Below are 18,124 nucleotides of genomic sequence, written 5' to 3'. Positions count from 1 at the left end.
TTTGATTTATTATTAAGTAAACAATGTGAGTTTATGTTGCATTATAGGACAAATATAAATAATAAAGTATGATTGTTATGTTTTACCCCAGACAAGACAATTGTTGAAGATATTCCACAGTTTAGCTACATGGTAAAAGTTTTTCACATGGGCCCTTTTCTCTTAAATGACACAAATAAAAAAAAATGTGCACTTCCTCAAGTGTGTTTTTGTAACAACAACAAATAGATGAAACAAAGATATTGAAGAATTTAATTGACAAAATGGAACAAATTACAGTGAACAAATGACGTGCATGGGATAAGTTGATTATATTAGGGAACACACTGTGAATACTGAAATACTGGTGTCGTGAAATATGGGTGTGTAATGTGCAACACCTATAAGTGATTCTCAAAGACTACATATTGCTAATATATGCTGCCATAGTGAGATTTTTAATTTAATCTTGTAGACTTTATGGTGATGGTGATGCTCATGCTCCTCACTTCATATACATACAGGCCACCCTTAAATCCAAGTCAGGCTCATGCTATAACAAAATTGCTAAGTTTGTCACAAATGGAAAACACCTATCCCACCACTGCACCTCTCTTTGACTACTAAACTTGCTAAAACTTCCTCATCATCTCACATATATTCACCTAACAACTTCCCATAAAATAATATTCAATCCATCCAGCTGCCCTGCACTTTCTTCTGTATTTACACTTTACCACTCTACTAGAACTCTCCGTTCTGAAAATCAAACACTCTTGCTAATAGTAAAACCTAACTTCCCCGCTGGTCAGTTGCTCCACTCCTTTTCCACCGCCAGACTTTGGAACTCACTTAGGTCCACTACTAATACTTATTTCTTCAAAAAATCCTTGAGACAACATCTTTCCTCCCAATGGCTATGCTCATGTGCTAGCTCCTCACAAGCTATAACCTGACAATTTCTTCCTTGCTACTACTCCATCTTTCTTACCTTCTTCCTCTATTACCTTCAAAAAACTCCATCTTTATTGGTAGCAATCTAATTTCTGCACCTTGAAAAACATATAAAGTCTCCTGACAGATTTATGTACAGCCACTTTCCCTTCTTACTTGGTTAAAAACTATGCATTATGTTCAAAACGTTGTTATTAGTTTGTATGCTGTTTTAAACTTGTGTTGTAGCCATTTAGTTTGTTAATCAAATGTATGTATTGTATTTTTGTGGAGCTTTTCTCCCCGGGCCTCCACTGAAAATGGGTACTTTTTGGCCCAGTGGACTTTCCTGGTAAACAAATGCAAATAAATAAATAAATAAATCATGCAGTTAAAACAATATGCTTAGAAGAGATGAAGAACTAAATGTTAAACAAGTCTTTTGAAGTCATTGTTATTGTGCAGCCTAACTGCTGTAAGAATGCTTGGACTTTCTATAGTTATTTACAACAAAAGACGAACTTGGGTTACTAGTCTCAGATTTCTGGGACTAGAGTGTTGCATTTCATTGCCCTACCAAAACTAATATTACTTTTAATAAGATGTACTAAGGGAAATAGTCATTCCTATAATTATGAAGTCAAATAAGGTGCTAAGTAACTTCTAATCCATTTTTCTGCTTCCAACAAAGTGAAACGGGAGACAAAACTTTGATTAGTGAGTATTTAGCATGACACAGTCGCCAACCAAGCTTAAGTGTAAATGAGTTGCCACTTCTTTTTCTATAAGCTATAAGCTGAAATGGTAATGCTTTATCTCAGCTTACTGTCTGAAGTTTGAATCACTGCATTACTTTCCATGCTGTGCTTTGTCAAACTCTACTGACACTACTTGTGACTGTACTGTGATTTGTTTCTTTTACACTGTGTTTTACTTGTATTCTGCTTTTAATTGCATACTGATGTTGTGTTCTTGAACACAACTGTCCTTCTAGTTGATTGCCCATTATGTTAATTTGACCACATACCTCCTTCCCTCTCTCCTTTCACTGGCTGGTGTGAGTAAGCACACAATCATCATATTGTGAAATCACTCCCCTGAAACTATTTAAATTTATTGGCCATCCCACTGTATTCCACAGAACCAGAATACAAAAGTGCCGACCCCCTTTTAGTCTATCTTGCCCTTTTAAAATTAGTGGCTCTCCACTTAGACAGCCAAGACTTAAGTTACCCACTTTCATATCTAACTGCTTAGCGCACACTCCAGTGTTTAGGATAGTGACCCATTTTTTCATCTCACTTTTAAACATCTATTGCAAGACCACCAGTTATTGGAGAGCCCACAGTCTGCCTCTCGGTAGACATCTTGGGGTTAGTACTTCTGTTTTCTCCTGGTGAGAGAAGGAGTGCAGTTACATTATTTCCTGGACCCTGCTGATCACCAGAAAGCCTAATAATTGCTTTATAGATGACATCTTGCAATCTGTGCTTATATTCTGTTCTTGGTGAGAGAAGAAGCAGAGTGCATTGATTCCTGACCGTTTCTGGTTGGACATCAAGTGTCTGAGCTTAACGTTCCTGATTGGTCTGGTTGCTATTCAAGGCATCTACCAAGAAAAAGCTACAACAAGCCTACACACCATTGCATTATCTGGGACAAGACTGTGGATCACCAAACAGGCTGCGGCCTGCTTCTCATCGTGGGAATGTTGCTAAAGATTTGCTTCTGGTGAGAGAAGAAGCAAAGGAGCATTGTATCCCAGCAGAGTGATACTGTGGTGAAACTAGCACTAGTAGTAGCCAGACAGTAGCCATTCATGCGATTCCCCTCTTTTCATCATTTTTAACAAGCTAATTCTTTGTTTTCAGTAAGTACTGTTTGATTTGTTTCTAACTTCAGAATATATGCCTAAATACTTCATCCTTATATGTTCAAGTCTATGAATTAGTTTCCCTTCAAGTGTTTGACAATGCTCTGTACAGCCTCAAACACCTTGAGTGACATTTTTCCTGTAAAAGCACAACTGAAATTTCTCCAGTACCTAGTTGCACACAGGACAACTAGCCTGCAGTGACAAGCACTGTCTCCATAGTTGCAAACCAGATACTCTTCACATTGATTGATAGCCTCACTCCAACTGTCTAATCAATAAAAAAGAGTCTATTGCCATGGATATGAACTTTCCCACTGTCTCCGTTACCAGCTTGGTGGATATGGGCATCCTGAGGCAATGTAGAAATTGCCTCATGTTTACTGACAACCAGTTAATTCTCAAACAAATTGATATGGTATGTGAAAGATGTATTTACACAATGTCACTGGAGGCAAAGCTCTCACATAAAAGTCCTCCTAATGTTAATAAGGTTGTCAGTAGTACACACGCTACACCCATCATTCACAATTCAAAGCAGACATATAGATCCACATATGCTGAGGCACTTAAATGTAACATTCCTAAACCACACGGACCTCCTAGATGAAGTACACATAACAAACACCATCAGCAGCCTCAAATGCACTCTTTCAAAACAACACCCACATCAACCCATGGAGTTACATGTCATGGAGCCTCTACCTCTAAGCCCATACGGCAAGCCACCACACAGTCCAACATTGTAGTCATTGGAGACTTTATCATGAGACATACTGATGCCCTTCTCACCAGGATGAATAAGGAGAAAGGGATGGCCAGTTGCTTATCAGGGGCTAGGATCCACCACATTAGGTACGCACTCAGGTCACTGGACCACAAGTACCAATATGACTCAATCCATGTGGGAGTAAATTACCTGAAATGTACCTGCCTATACTATATGAGGAAAGATATCATGGAGCTTCAGAATGTGTGTCTCAGGCTGGTATGAGCAGCATTTTACCTTTTACAAGGATGATGCCACAATATGAACAAAAGATGATTGACTTTAGTAATTGGCTTAGTTTCTGGTGTCATTCTAAGGTGGTGCAATATTTGTCAGCATGGAAGGAGATGGTCAACAGACCACAGTGCTTTGCCAAGGATGGTCTGCACCTCTCCCCTTTAGGCTTTCGAATATTAGCTAAAACACCGTCTTCCCCCATATTGCCTTTTTTTGGCAATGCCAAACTGAAAGCACTTCCAACATAGCAAGTCAAAACTAAGATTACTGTTCAATGTTAGGAGTCTAAACAAAAAAAACTCCAATCCCTAGAAGCTCTCTTCACCCTAGAGAATGCTGATGTGGTTACTGAGACATGGTTCAAAGCCGAGGAGAGCACACCAACAGTGCAAGGTTATAATGCCTTCCACACATTTAGACCAGCTACTTCACAGGCATGGACTAAGGGTGGAGGTTTCTCTATTTACATCAAAATAAATATACTGCAAGGCTGGCCAAACAGGACAATGCATTTGAGCTGCTCCATGTACAAATCACCATATGCAAAATCCAATACCACTTCTTTGCAAGTTATAGCCCCCCCCCCCCCCCCCCATGACCCAGGAAACCCATTCCATGTATTTAAATGTATTGGAAACATTGACCATCCAATGCAATACCATATTCATGTGCGACTTTAATTACTCCACTATTAACTGGGAATCCTATATGACACCAAACGTACAGGCACAGAGATTCCTGGATTTTGTAAACACAAACTTATTGGATCAGATAGTCAATGCACCAATAAGGGGTGCAACCATACTGGATCTGGCCCTCACTAATATTGCATAGTGCTGCACACCCCTACTGTAATGTCTTCCCTGGTAAGGTCAGACCAGAAAGTGGTCTCCTTTGAAGTAAAAATAAAACCTGGACTCCCAGCTAAACCTGGAGTATTCACAAACTACTCTAAGGCTAACCTCCTGCAATTAGGTGATAACCTGGCAAAATTTCAAGCCTCCTTAAACCCAGAGAACACTGCTGACTATGCAGAATTGTTCACAGAAATCCTGTACAAGCATGTTAATAACTGCATATTGGCAGCTTGTACCCACCAGGAAGTACAGAACTAACTCAAAAAATAAGCCACCCTGCTGTAATCACAAAATCAATAGGTTGTATAACAGAAGGAAGAAAATCATGGCAAAAATTAGGAGGTGCAGCACCCAGCTGGATAAAAGCACTCTCATTAAACTAAACAAACATCTCAGAGGACAAATAAAGTCTACCAAAGCCAGATATGAGGTAAATTTGGCCTCCCAGGCCAAGGACAACCATAAAGCATTTTTTAGCTATGTCTGCAACCCGAAAGGCCATATACAATTGTGTGCAGAGCTCATTGTAAATGGAGCGACCTATAATGAGCCAGAAGATATAGCAAATCTCCAGGCTGATAAATTTAGCTCCAACTTTACCCCTCTCTCCCCCTCAACCTTCCTTCAGGAAATACCATCAAATATAACTCCTCCTATTATCACTAGGGAACAGGTCCTTAATGCTCTCTTTAAGACCAAAAACACTGCATAAATGGGCCCAACAATACCCTAGGATGCTTTCTGAATAACATGAAACATGACCTATCAGGGCCTCTGGAGTTACTATTTAACTGTAGCCTCCAAACAGGCTTCATGTCTCATGAATGGAGAACAGCAACAGTCATCCCTCTGCACATAAGTGGTCAATCTACAAACCTTGGAAACTACAAACCCATAAGTCTCACTAGTCTTATATGTAAAGCCATGGAAATAATTATAATGGAAATTATTAATAGAGATATGGTAAACCTCCAGACACTGGACCCAACACAGTTTGGTTTTGTCAAGGCCAGATCATGCCTACTCAGTCTGGTGGACTTCTTTGAGAAGGCAACTAAAGCAATGGGTGAGGGCAAAATGGCTCACACTGCCTACCTGGATCTGGCCAAGGCATTTGACACAATACCCAACTCAAGCATTGTTGACAAACTCAGGAGGGTTAGGTATAAACTCGTATATCATCCAGTGGATAGCCAACTGGCTCATAGACAGGACCCAGGAAGTTAGAATTGGGGAGTCCACTACTACTAAGAGGCCAGTCACAAGTGGAGTCCTTCAGGGATCAGTCCTTGGATCGCTCCTTTTTGGCATTTACTTCTCTGAAGTCAAAGCCAATGTGAGTGGTCTCTAGCTGACTAAATTTGCAGATGATTGCAAATTAGGAGCTGTCACTGAATCTCACACTGATACAAACGTTCTAGAAGAGGGGCTGACTCAGACAAACAACTGGTGTCAGAGCCTTGGACTAAAACAAAATGCTAAGAAATGCATAATAGTATCCTTTGGGAAGTCATCAAACACTGGTAACTATCATATTGACAACACACCCCTTAGTGTTGACCCAGTAGTCAGGGACTTAGGGACACACATGGATAGTAATCTAGCCTTTGACCATCATGTCTACACTAGTGAGGAAATCATTCTATGTTGCGCAAGTTATAAACAAAGGAAGTCACTGTTCCATGGTATTCGACATTCATCAGACGTATGATTGAGTACAATGCCCCCTTGGTATGTACCTAACCAGGCATATCCAACAATTGGAATGCCCACAGAGGTACCTTACTAAAAGAATACAGGGCATAAATAAAAATGTCCTATGAAGACCACCTCAAGGTCCTATCCCTGTATTCTGTCTCCTTCAGGCTTTTAAGAGGAGATCTATGCCTGTCATACAGGGCATTGTCAGACCCCACTCTGATGGACCTCCTACATATCCACAAAAAAAAAAAAAAAAAAAAAACAGCAGCAGAATTACCTTTTCTAAAGACTTAAACCTTGCCTGTGATATAAATAGGACCTGCTGCAGAGAGAGGTATGTATCCCAGAGACTAACAGACTCCCCATCCATGTGAAGCAGAGTTCCTCCCTAACCCGATTCAAGTGCAACTTGGACAGTTGGATGGGGAACCGGAAATTCATCCCTGGTTTGGCACCTATATCTCTAATGGATGCAGGCAAACTGTAAATAGTTCATCTCCCAAACCCCTGCTTACGCTTATCAAGAGTATCAGAACTTGTCAGAGATTTGGGATGCATGGCTAGGCTTAAAAAGGCCCTTGTGGTCATCAGCCTAATAAACACCTGTGAACCTACAAAAAAGGGTACTTCTGTAAGGCAGGGAGCACATAGCACAGTAGACTGCATTGTATGCAAAGTTACACTGAAAATGGAGTAAGGACCAAGGGGACATAGCATGATAAATGTACACAATGTAGAAACCTTTTCACAATGCAATAGAAAAGTGCATTTAGCACATAGGGATTATTTTGTAATACAAGGCATAAAAACAGTACATTATACACCTTCTGCACGTAATACACTTGTCCCAAAGAATGCCTGTCACAAGTGAAAGGGATGGGGTAAACAGTATGTATACTATGGTTGTGTAAAGATACCAGTCCAACAATAGACTGTTAATTTCCTTTCTGTCTTTTTAGTATTCATCACCTTTTAAACATGGTCTTGACAGGGACTAGTTTTATTACAATCAAAATATCAAACAGCGAGAAGCCAAGTTTCTCAGGGTTTGGCAAGGCCTGGATGTTATTTATGTTGGTACCCACACTAAGTTATTACAGATTCATCTTCCAACATTATGCCTCAGAACAAAAGAAGCAAAAAAAAAAAAAGAACAGACTGAGCCAAGTATGACTGGGAAGCAGTAGATTTATGCTGAAAAGACATTCGGTAAGACACATTCATGATTTCTTCACATAACTGTACCATAGTATTTCTTTCCTTTCTGGCTTTCCATTATTCATCACTTCTTGTGAGAATCTCAAAATGTTAATCCTACAGATTAAGGGGAGCACACCCCCCAGAATACAATGAACCACTGCACACCTGACATTTATAATATTTCATAGTAGTGCAATGCTTGGACCATGAGGCCGCCTCACAAACGTCAGCAACAAAAAGTCTTCCAATACAATCTGTTCTGGAAGACTGAGCTCTGACATGTCGAGAAAAAAAGCTTGTCTGCAGAGTCACAACAAAGAACATACTTAGTAGCTGAGGTGTACTCAGTCTGTTGTGAGTAAAATAAACTAATAACTTGTCCAACTTCCTAACACACTTTGCTGCACTAAAGTAAACTGATAGCTGCTTATAAGGATCCATGGTATGCAACATCCTGTCATGCAAGCTCTAAGGATGTGGATACTAAACCAGCATTTGATCGTCTGATTTTTTTTTTAAATTAAGAACAATGTCTAAGATAACTATAAGTATAATGGAGACAGTAGGACAATGGTTTAGTACAAGGAAAGTGGAAAAAAGAAGTTGTTGCCAGGCAGGTGGAAGAAGAAAAGATTAGGAATTAATTCAATAGGAATCATTTAATAAATACTGTACTTAAATGGCTTGAAACAGAAAGAACTATAACAAGGAATGAAAACTGGTTGGAGGAAATGGGATTGTGGGAGATAGGTTTCTCTAGGCATGATATTGCAGTGTCATCTACAGATCGATGGGGTAGAGACTGGTGGGAGATTATAGGAAGAGGACAGTGGTGAAGAAGCAGAAAAGGTTCAGCTGAAGATGTTAGCTGGAAAGACCAGAAGCTGTGGAAGAGTCACCTGCAAACAGACAGAATGGGAAATGACAGGCCCTGCCAGTGGTAACACAAGGAGACCAGAGAGAGAAAAATGAGTCTAGTGAGACCAGAAGAGCTGGAACTAAGAAGAAAGAGGCAAGTGGAGCACAACTGAGAGTCGAGGGGTGTGACTAGAGAGTAACCGTTCAATGCTAAAGTTGGAGTAGGTGTAATAGCTCAGGAGATTAGAAATGTGCCACATGTAGAAGCAAAGAGCGGGAAACTAAAACCTACTTGACAGAAGGGATGAAACAACATGAAGAAAGTACGGAAGATAAAAATAAGGCATGAATGACAATAAGGAAATCCAAAGCAAAGAGCAAGCACATTAAAATCGAATACATAGGGAGAAATTATTGTTATCTTGAGAATGACATCTGAGAGGACAAGCCAAGAATCGAACAAAAGTTTATTTTAATAGATGGCAGCTGTTACTTGTGAGATCTATTGTCTTGGCAAGTAACATGGCAGCAGTGCTAGACCAAGGTAAAAGGTAGTGTAGAAATGCTGGATGCGGTACTCAGCAAGGATGAGGAGGTTCAAGAATTAGATGTAAAAAAAAAAAAATCTGCTTAACTACTGCTAAGGGGAGCAACAAACAAATAAAACCAAATTTGGGATGACAAAAAGTCAGATTGCATCCTCACTCCACGGGAAAGAGTGATGGAGCTTGACTGTGACCAAGATGATGTGATCTATTGGCAGCTTGTTCACTGGAGGGAGCAAAGAGGATGGAGTCAAAGAAGGGTCATTTTGCTAACTTGCCCATACCAAGAGGGAGAGGAGGGACTCCTGTCCTCTGTTAGGTACTATCCCAGTGATGTTGGCATGCCATAATTGTAAGACAGATCACCATTAAGATACTGACATGACAAATGCAATTAGAAAGCCCAGCTCACATTGTACATGTTGTAAATAGTTACTTTTTTTATGGTATTGGTTGTTTTCATCCTTGAAAAGAATATATGAAAAGAATTGAAAATTATCGTAATTTTGAATTTTGAAACTACATTGTATACTGACTATTGTTTTTGTCATGTATTCAATAAAAAAATTTTTGAAAAAAATTTGACATTACAGGGTAAGCCTGCACCTGATTGAAGTTACATGCAATGCTGCACGTGATGTCATCAGCTCCTCCCAGTGAAGGCATTTCTAAAAAATCTCCTGCATACACAGCAGTGTATGTGGCACTGCTGAAAGTCATTGCTCCTTACTACCCCATCCTCCTTACAATACACCTATGACTGAGCGTCAGATAACAGTACCAGACGTAAGGAGTGATTGGAAGAGAAAGTGTCAGATGGTCACCTGAAAGGTATCCAATGGAGGGTCAAAAATAATTAAAAAAATGGCTACATTTAGATGGGGGTGGTATAGACACCAAGAAGGGATATTAATAAGTACAGAAAACAAACAGTTTTTAGAAAAAGGAATAAGGTAGAATGAAGAAAGGCATCCATGTAGTTTAACAAGGAGGTTAAAGAAGCAGTCCATGCCAAGCAAAGGGCATTTAATGATTTAAATGATAACAGTCCATGCCAATACAAAGGCATCTGATGAGTTAAATCATGGCAGTCCATGCCCATGAAAGGGCATTTAATCAGTTAAAAGATGGCTGTGCATGTGAGTGAAATGGCAGTTAATGAGTTAAAGAATAGGAGTCCATGCCGAATAAAGGGCAGTTAATGAGTGAAAAGATGATACTCCATGTCAAATGAAAGGCATTTAATGAGTTAAAGGATGGCAGTCCATGCCAAATAAAAGGGCATTTTTCTACTAGAGAAAGGGCATTTAATGAGTAATGGAAAGGCAGGTAATGAAGATATGGGAATGTTGAAGTTGGAAAAGGGCTGCAAAAACATCAAGACAAGTAAACCTAAAGAAAGATTTAGCCGAAAGGATATAGAGAAGGAAGAAGGAATTCTTTTAGTTGCATAGGGGAAAGAAAGGCTATCACAACAAAGTTATGAAGGTTTACCAGGAGTGGAAGGAGTACAGTGAGGGTGGGAGAAGGTGGGCATTTTCCTTGAAATGCTTGCTTCTACTATTACAATAGCAAAGGACAAAATTTGCCAGGCTGGGAGTGGAATGTGGAATCAAATTACTTGGAAGAGTCAGTGGTGAGTCCTGGGACAAGTGTTCCCTGGTAGCTGTATTTCAAGTATTGTGAGGAGCACTGAAAGTAGAATCACGTGTTGGTGGATGAGACAAAGACAGAAGGGACAGAGGAAGATGAGAAAGCAAGCAACCTCAGGAGACTGGCAGATGAAGTGGCATCTCAGGTTTAATGTTATTCCAAAATAGAATACTGGCTGAGAAGAATGGTTCTAAAAACACTGATCAGGAAAATGTTCGATAACGAAAGCAGAAAAAAGCCATCTTGCACAGATGAAGAAAATGGTTGATAAGGTCAGTAAATAAGGTCAGTAAAACACTAGGCTATATCTACAGAGGATTAGACTGCAGGAGCAGACCGGTTATATAGCTCTGTGTAGCTCAGTGTTCAGCCACAATTTGGAGCATTTTAATCATTTTTGGTATCCAAATAGGGGCAAAGTTATCAAACTAGAAAAGATACAAAGAAAGGCTGTCCAAAAAATAAAGGGAATTGAAGACAAGGGGCATGGAAAGACACTACTGAAACTAAATCTATCCTGACTAGCATCTTCCTATTCTTAGACCCTTGCCATACTTTGGTCTTTGTGCAGATATGATACAGTCAGACTGTCACATCTGGCTGAAAGGAATGGGACTGTGTTGGATTCTGCTTCTTTTATTAGCTTATGAAATGCAGCATGACATATTGTAAAATAACACTGCATGGGATCAGATTGAGATTAACTGTTTTACATATTATATTATTACATAGAAAAAGCTTCTTTTTCTATTTGACCTAGAACTTCAGAGAGGAGAGATAAAATAACTCCTCAATTATCATTTACATTTTATTCATCACAGCAGTTATAATAGTGAACAAAACCTTATATCGTATCTATACACACACACACACACACATATATAGTACATTTATATGTACAGTATGTTTATATACATATATACATGTGTGTGTGTGTATATATATATATATATATATATATATATGTATATATATATATATATATATATATATATATGGGTTTACTTCTTAATTTCAATATATCATTATATCAGGCTTACAATCCTGAGATCTTTTAATCTCGAAATTAAGAGAAAAAAAAAACCCACATCAAAAACATGTTTTTGCAGCCCCCTACACCCCCCCACCCCCTGCAACTTAAATATACTAACTCTGAGATCTCTCTACAGTGCAGTAAACAGCAATGCAGATCACTATATAGTGCTGAATGGGAACATTACTGCTCTCTGCACTGTAGAGCGATTTCGGAGTTAGTATATTTAAGTTGCAAGGGGTGTGGGGGTGCAGGAGGGCTTGTCCACCCTGTAAAAACTTGCTTTTGGTTTTAGATGCGTTTTTCTTTTCTTTTTTTTTTCCTTAATTTCCAGATTACAATATCTCAGAATTCTAAATTCGATATATTGAACTTCAGGATTTTGTAATTTCATAATTAAGAAGTGAACCCATAGATATATATATATATATATATATATATATATATATATATATATATATATATATGCTTCAGACCAGTGACAAGTGGAGTACCACAGGGTTCAGTCCTGGGTCCTCTCCTGGATGACTGCAAACTAGGAGCCATAATTGAAACCCGAACGATGTGGACATACTACAAAAGGGCCTCACTGAAACAGATGCCTGGTGTCAAAGCCATGGCCTGAAGCTCAATGCCAACAAAGTGTATTGTCATCCCCTTTGGTAATAACTCTGTACCCATGAACTACCACATAAGTGGTAGTCTACTTAACGCCAAAAATGTGATAAGAGACCTTGGGACAGAAGTGGACAGTAATCTCTCCTTTGATAATCACTTCACCACAGTAGTCAGGAAATCCTTCTACATGGCTCACCTCATCACAAAAGGTTTCTCATCCAGAAAAAAAGAGGTCATTGTTCCCCTCTACTCATCACTCATTAGACCCATTATAGAGTACAGCGGCCCTTTTGGTATGTACCTCACAAGACATCTACAACAACTGGAAATGCCACAGAAATACCTCACAAAGAGAATTACTGGCCTAAAAGAGATGCCCTACGAAGACTGTCTCAAAAAACTCCAGCTTTACTCCGTCGCATATCGCCTACTCAGAGGCAATCGCTGTGTAACATACAAAGCTATGTCAAACCCAGAGCTGTTGGACATGCTCCACTTAAAGAAATCCCAATCCCTCCAAGCTACACGCTCTAGGGACCTAAACCTTGTCACCACAATAAACAGAACATGCTGGAGGGATAGATTCCTGTTCCAGAGACTTCCCATACTCTGGAACAGACTACCTATCTTTGTCAAACAGAGCTCCTTATTAGCACTCTTCAAGAAAAATCTTGACGATTGGATGGGAAATAGGAAATTCACCCCTGGGATCAATTCTGTGGCTCTGCTCGACAGGGGCACAGGAAAATAATTTTCTTGGGTGGCAAAAGCCAGGGTAACTTTTTGGCTAGGCTTATATAGGTCAATAGCCTAGTACCTACCTATGAACCTATATATATATATATATATATATATATATATATATATATATATATATATATATATATATATATATATATATACACACAGTGGATATAAAATGTTTACACACCCTTGTTAAAATGCCAGGTTTTTGTGATATAAAAAAATGAGATCAATCATTTCAAAACTTTTCCCACCTTTAATGTGACCTATAACCTGTAAAATTCAATTGAAAAACAAATCTATTAGGGGAAAAAACATGACAAGTAAAAAACTTACAATACACTAGTTGCATAAGTGTGCACACCCTTAAACTAATACTTTGTTGAAGCACCTTTTGATTTAATTACAGCATTCAGACTTCTTGGGCAAGAGTCTATCAGCATGGCACATCTTGACTTCGGAATATTTGCCCACTCTTACTTACAAAAGCACTCCAAATCTGTTAAATTGCAAGAGCATCTGTTGTACACAGCCCTCTTCGGGTCATCCCACAGATTTTTGATTGGATTTAGGTCTGGGCTCTGGCTGGACCATTCCAAAACTTTAATTTTCTTCTGGTGAAGCCATTCTTTTGTTGATTTGGATGTATGCTTGGGGTCATTGTCGTGTTGAAAGGGAAATTTCTCTTCATGTTTTGGGCCAACAGTGACTGGTATTTGGAATTGTTCATAATTCCCTCCACCTTGACTAAAGCCCCAGTTCTAGCTGAAGAAAAGCAACCCCAAAGCTTGACACTGCCACCACCATGCTTCATCGTGGGGATGATGCAAAGTGTTGTTTTTGCGCCAAACGTACCATTTGAAATTGTGGCCAAAAAGCTCAGCCTTGGTCTCATCAGACTGTAGCACATTTTCCCACATGCTTTTGGGAGACTAGATGTATTGTTTTGCAAATTTTAGCCTGGCCTGGATGTTTTTCTGTGTAAGAAAAGGCTTCTGTCTTGCAACCCTACCCCACAGTCCAGACATATGGAGAATACGGGAGATTGTTGTCACATGCAGTACACAACCAGTACTTGCCAGAAATTCCTGCAGCTCCTTCAGTGTTGCTGTAGATCTCATGGCAGCCTCCCTGACCAGTTTTTGCATCGTTTTTTCATCAATTTTGGAGGGACGTCCAGTTCTTTGCAACGTCACTGTTGCCCATATTTTCACCACTTTTTGATGACGGTGTTCACTGTGTTCCATGGTATATCCAATGCTATGGAAATTTTTTTGTACCCTTCTCCTGACTGATATCTTTCAACAATGAGATCCTTTTGATGCTTTGTAAGCTCTCTGCAAACCATGGTTTTTGCTGTAGCAGGCAACTGAGTAAGTGTCAGGTAAATCCTACTAGGACAGCTGAACTTTATTTGGGGTTAATAAGAGTCTTTTTAATTGATGGCAGGTCTGTACCCAAGAAGACTGAATGTTGTAATTAAATCAAAAGATGCTTCAACAAAGTATTAGTTTAAGGGTGTGCACACTTATGCAACCAGCAGCAACCACTGTGTTGTAAGTTTTTTATTTTTTATATTTTTTCCCCTAACAGATTTGTTTGTTTTTCAATTGAGTTGTACAAGTTATAGGTCACATTAAGGTAGGAAAAGTTGTGAAATCATTTATTGTGGTCTCATTGTTTTATATTACAAAAACCTGCCATTTTAACAGGGGTGTGTAAACTTTTTATATCCACTGTATACATATATATATATATATATATATATATATATATATATATATATATATATATATATATATACATACACACACACACACACACACACACACACATATATATTTATACATATATATATATATATATATATATATATATATATATATGTGTGTGTGTGTGCGTGCGTGTGTGTATATATATAATATATATATATATGTGTGTGTGTGTATACAGCAGTATATAACCAATCAGTAGTGAGGTTTCAGCTGCCGTCTTAATATTTTGGATAACATTTCTGTTGATTAACATGGACTTTAGGTTCTGAAGGAGGACTAGGAATAATCCAAAAGCACTTATTTTTGTTTTTATTTTTATGCCATTAAAGCTTTTGGTATTTTATGACATTTGCCGTGGTGGTTTTACTATTTATTTTAGTGTTTATTTTTCCAGTTCTATGGTTCTTACTTTTAGTGATCCTGTTGTGTTGTTTTTTGCTGCTGTCTTTACATTTTCTCCATGATGGTCCACCAAGGCAGAAGGAGGGGATTCCATTGCAACTGAATTGGACTACTGACCACAAATGAATAAGTCAACAGCGGTGAGATTTACATCACAGAGCTTTACTTTGATGACCAACAACCCATTACTACATGTAAGAATTGGTGAAGACATAGAGATTCCTGAAGAAATGAAGTTAACAGATATGGAAGTGTTTCTATCATTATTTTGTAATTTTGAAAACTTCAATGGCAATGCCTCCATTTGGAGGCTTGATATATATCATAAGGTAATAGCAAGGGGACTCCGTGTCCTTGTAATGCCAACATATGGTGATATGCATCTGGACTTATTGAAAAAATGGCAATTGCTGAATCTTGAGACTAGTTTTAATTATTTAAGACTACTTCTTGAATATTTTGAACCTGTTGAGAGGGAGTTGGTTTCTACAGTTGAAAAACAACAGAAAGAACTTCAGACTAAATTCTCAGATCAGATATTTATTGCTAGACTTGATGAACTTTATGTAAATATTTTGGCATTGGATACTCACTTGGAATGTACTAAAATGAAGAAACTTATGAGAGATATGTTAGATTTTAAAAAATGGTCCGATCTTTAATTGGCCTAGGCAGGGGACAAAAGTGAATGAGGAATGTGCATCTAATGAAGCTAATACTGCAGTGAGAAATACAACTACCATGCAGAGAGATGATATTAATGCGAGTTGTTGTTGTTTGTCTTTTCCTGGTAAGGGGTCACCACAGCGGAACTCTGGTCTGCTAATGATTGGCACTAGATTTTTACGAAATGCTGAGGTGCCAGCTCGACGCCCAACCTTCAACGAAAGCACACCCATTTACGCACGCATGTCTTTCGAACGCTATCCAACCGCTGGGAGGACATGCAGACTCCACACAGAAGGCACTCCCAAGCCCAGCTGAGAATCGAACGGATGATACTGATGTGAGTAATGCTCCCAATATTTCCAGTAAGGACAATGATAATTTACAATGGACTGTCACACAACCTCACTCACCAAAAAGTCATGAATTAAATTTGGGAGCTAGACCAAAAGATACTAGTAGCCTATCTTCATTTTTTTTTTCATTTCTCCCCTTCCTATTACATCATTCCAAGACCTTTCAGGAAGCAATGCTCCTTAAGCCGGGGAAGGAAAAGAAGAAGAGTTTCTTTAGAGAGTTGAAATATATTGAGAATAATTTAGTTGTTAATTTAAGTCAATGTGTATTAAGTCCTGCTCAAATTAATGTACTTAACAAAGGAATCACTTTCATTCCATCCACATCCTCCTATTTAAATGATGTTACTGTCAGTCTTAAATTGTTTTGCAGAAATGTTATGCTAAAAAGTTTATATGGCAAGGCTTCTGAAGCATGAATTAATAATTTTACTAAGCCTAGTTCCTTATGATACCAAAATGACAGACATGTTAAATGAAGTTGAAACATACATTCATTTTGGCAGATTACAAGTCAATCAAATGCTATACAATATTAATGAGAAGTTATATGAACTATTGATGAGTCATAGACTTAATGAGTCATTATATTAATTTTTTAAAGTTTCTCATCCATGGATTCCTATAATTAAAGGACTTTCGAAAGTGCAGAAGGATTCCTATTATTAAAGGACTTCCAAAAGTGCAGAAGGATCATATAAATCCATAATTGTGACCCATTGTGGTTGCTGAAGGTTGGGTGATGGAACCCCTCTCCATTTATATTGATTGGCAAGTCAAAGAGGCTCTAACTCTAACAACTATTGTATTAAGAGAAACTGAACATTTTTAAATACTCTATTTGAAGCAACTTCTGGAACTGAGACCTTTGAATCTCATTTATTAGTAACTTTGGATATTACTAGTTTATTTACTGTAATTCCTAATGCCATTGGTTTATCTGCAATAAGGAACATACTTTCTAATTGTGCTACCTATTGCAAGGAAAGAATATCCCTAATCAGCCTATTACCTGAATTGGTTTTCAACAACAATGTGCTAATTTACAATAACAGGATATACTGGCAAAAATAGGGGGTTGCGATGGGCACCCCCTGTGCCAATACTTATGCCAACTTAGTTTTGGATAATTGGGAAACTTGACATTTTATGGATAACAATCCTTACTGAATCCACATTAAGTATTATAAACAATTTGTGGATGATTTATTTATAGTATGGGAAGGTAATGAACACAATCTCTTAAGTTTTTTCAGATATCTAGAATATACAACTGACTTCCTGAAATTTACAATTCAATACTCTAAGGAGACCATGGACTCTCTTGATGAAACTTTGCAGCTGGATGCAGAGAAGAGCATCTATACATCTATCTATCGCAAAGAACATAGCAGGAATACCATCCTGACTCGTAATAGCATGCATCCCAAAAATATTTACAGAAATATAATGAAGAGACAGATACTATGGAATTCAAGATTACATAATGATGAAAAAGAATTTGCTATGTCTAGTAAACAGCTTGTTAATGACTTCCTACAGAGAGGCTATAAGAAGAAGGAAGTCTATGAATGTTTGGATGAAGTTATGAGGTTACGTTCTACACATGGAAGACGTTTTTACTCTGAAAGAAGCTTAACATCATCTACAACCAGGAACAGAAATACACAAGAAAAGACAGATATGAGAATGGTTTTTACATACTCCAGTGATGTTAATCAGATATGTGAAGTAATTAAATGTAACTGGAGGATTTTGACTAACGATGACTCAGTGAGACAGATAGTTGGAGAGGAGCTAGCTTTCTTATTCAGAACTAGTAAGACTATTAAACAGCTACTCTGTCACCAACATTTTAAGAACAAGCCATTATTTAATAGGAAGGGAACCTATCATTATAGAACTTGTAGCTGCTGCAAGTTCAT

General features: G+C 38.3%; 1 protein-coding gene across 1 annotated transcript in view; it reads right to left on the bottom strand.

Moving 5' to 3' along the window:
• PLCB4 (phospholipase C beta 4) overlaps nt 1-18,124 on the bottom strand; it is a 1,792,792-nt gene that overhangs the window by 415,710 nt on the left and 1,358,958 nt on the right. The window lies entirely within an intron of this gene.

The sequence above is a fragment of the Protopterus annectens genome, chromosome 1.part2, assembly GCF_019279795.1.
Source record: "Protopterus annectens isolate FY-2018-M chromosome 1.part2, PAN1.0, whole genome shotgun sequence".
NCBI classification, from domain to species: Eukaryota; Metazoa; Chordata; order Ceratodontiformes; family Protopteridae; genus Protopterus; species Protopterus annectens.
Note: the sequence above shows the minus strand (reverse complement) of the source record. Positions and strands in the feature narration are given on the sequence as shown.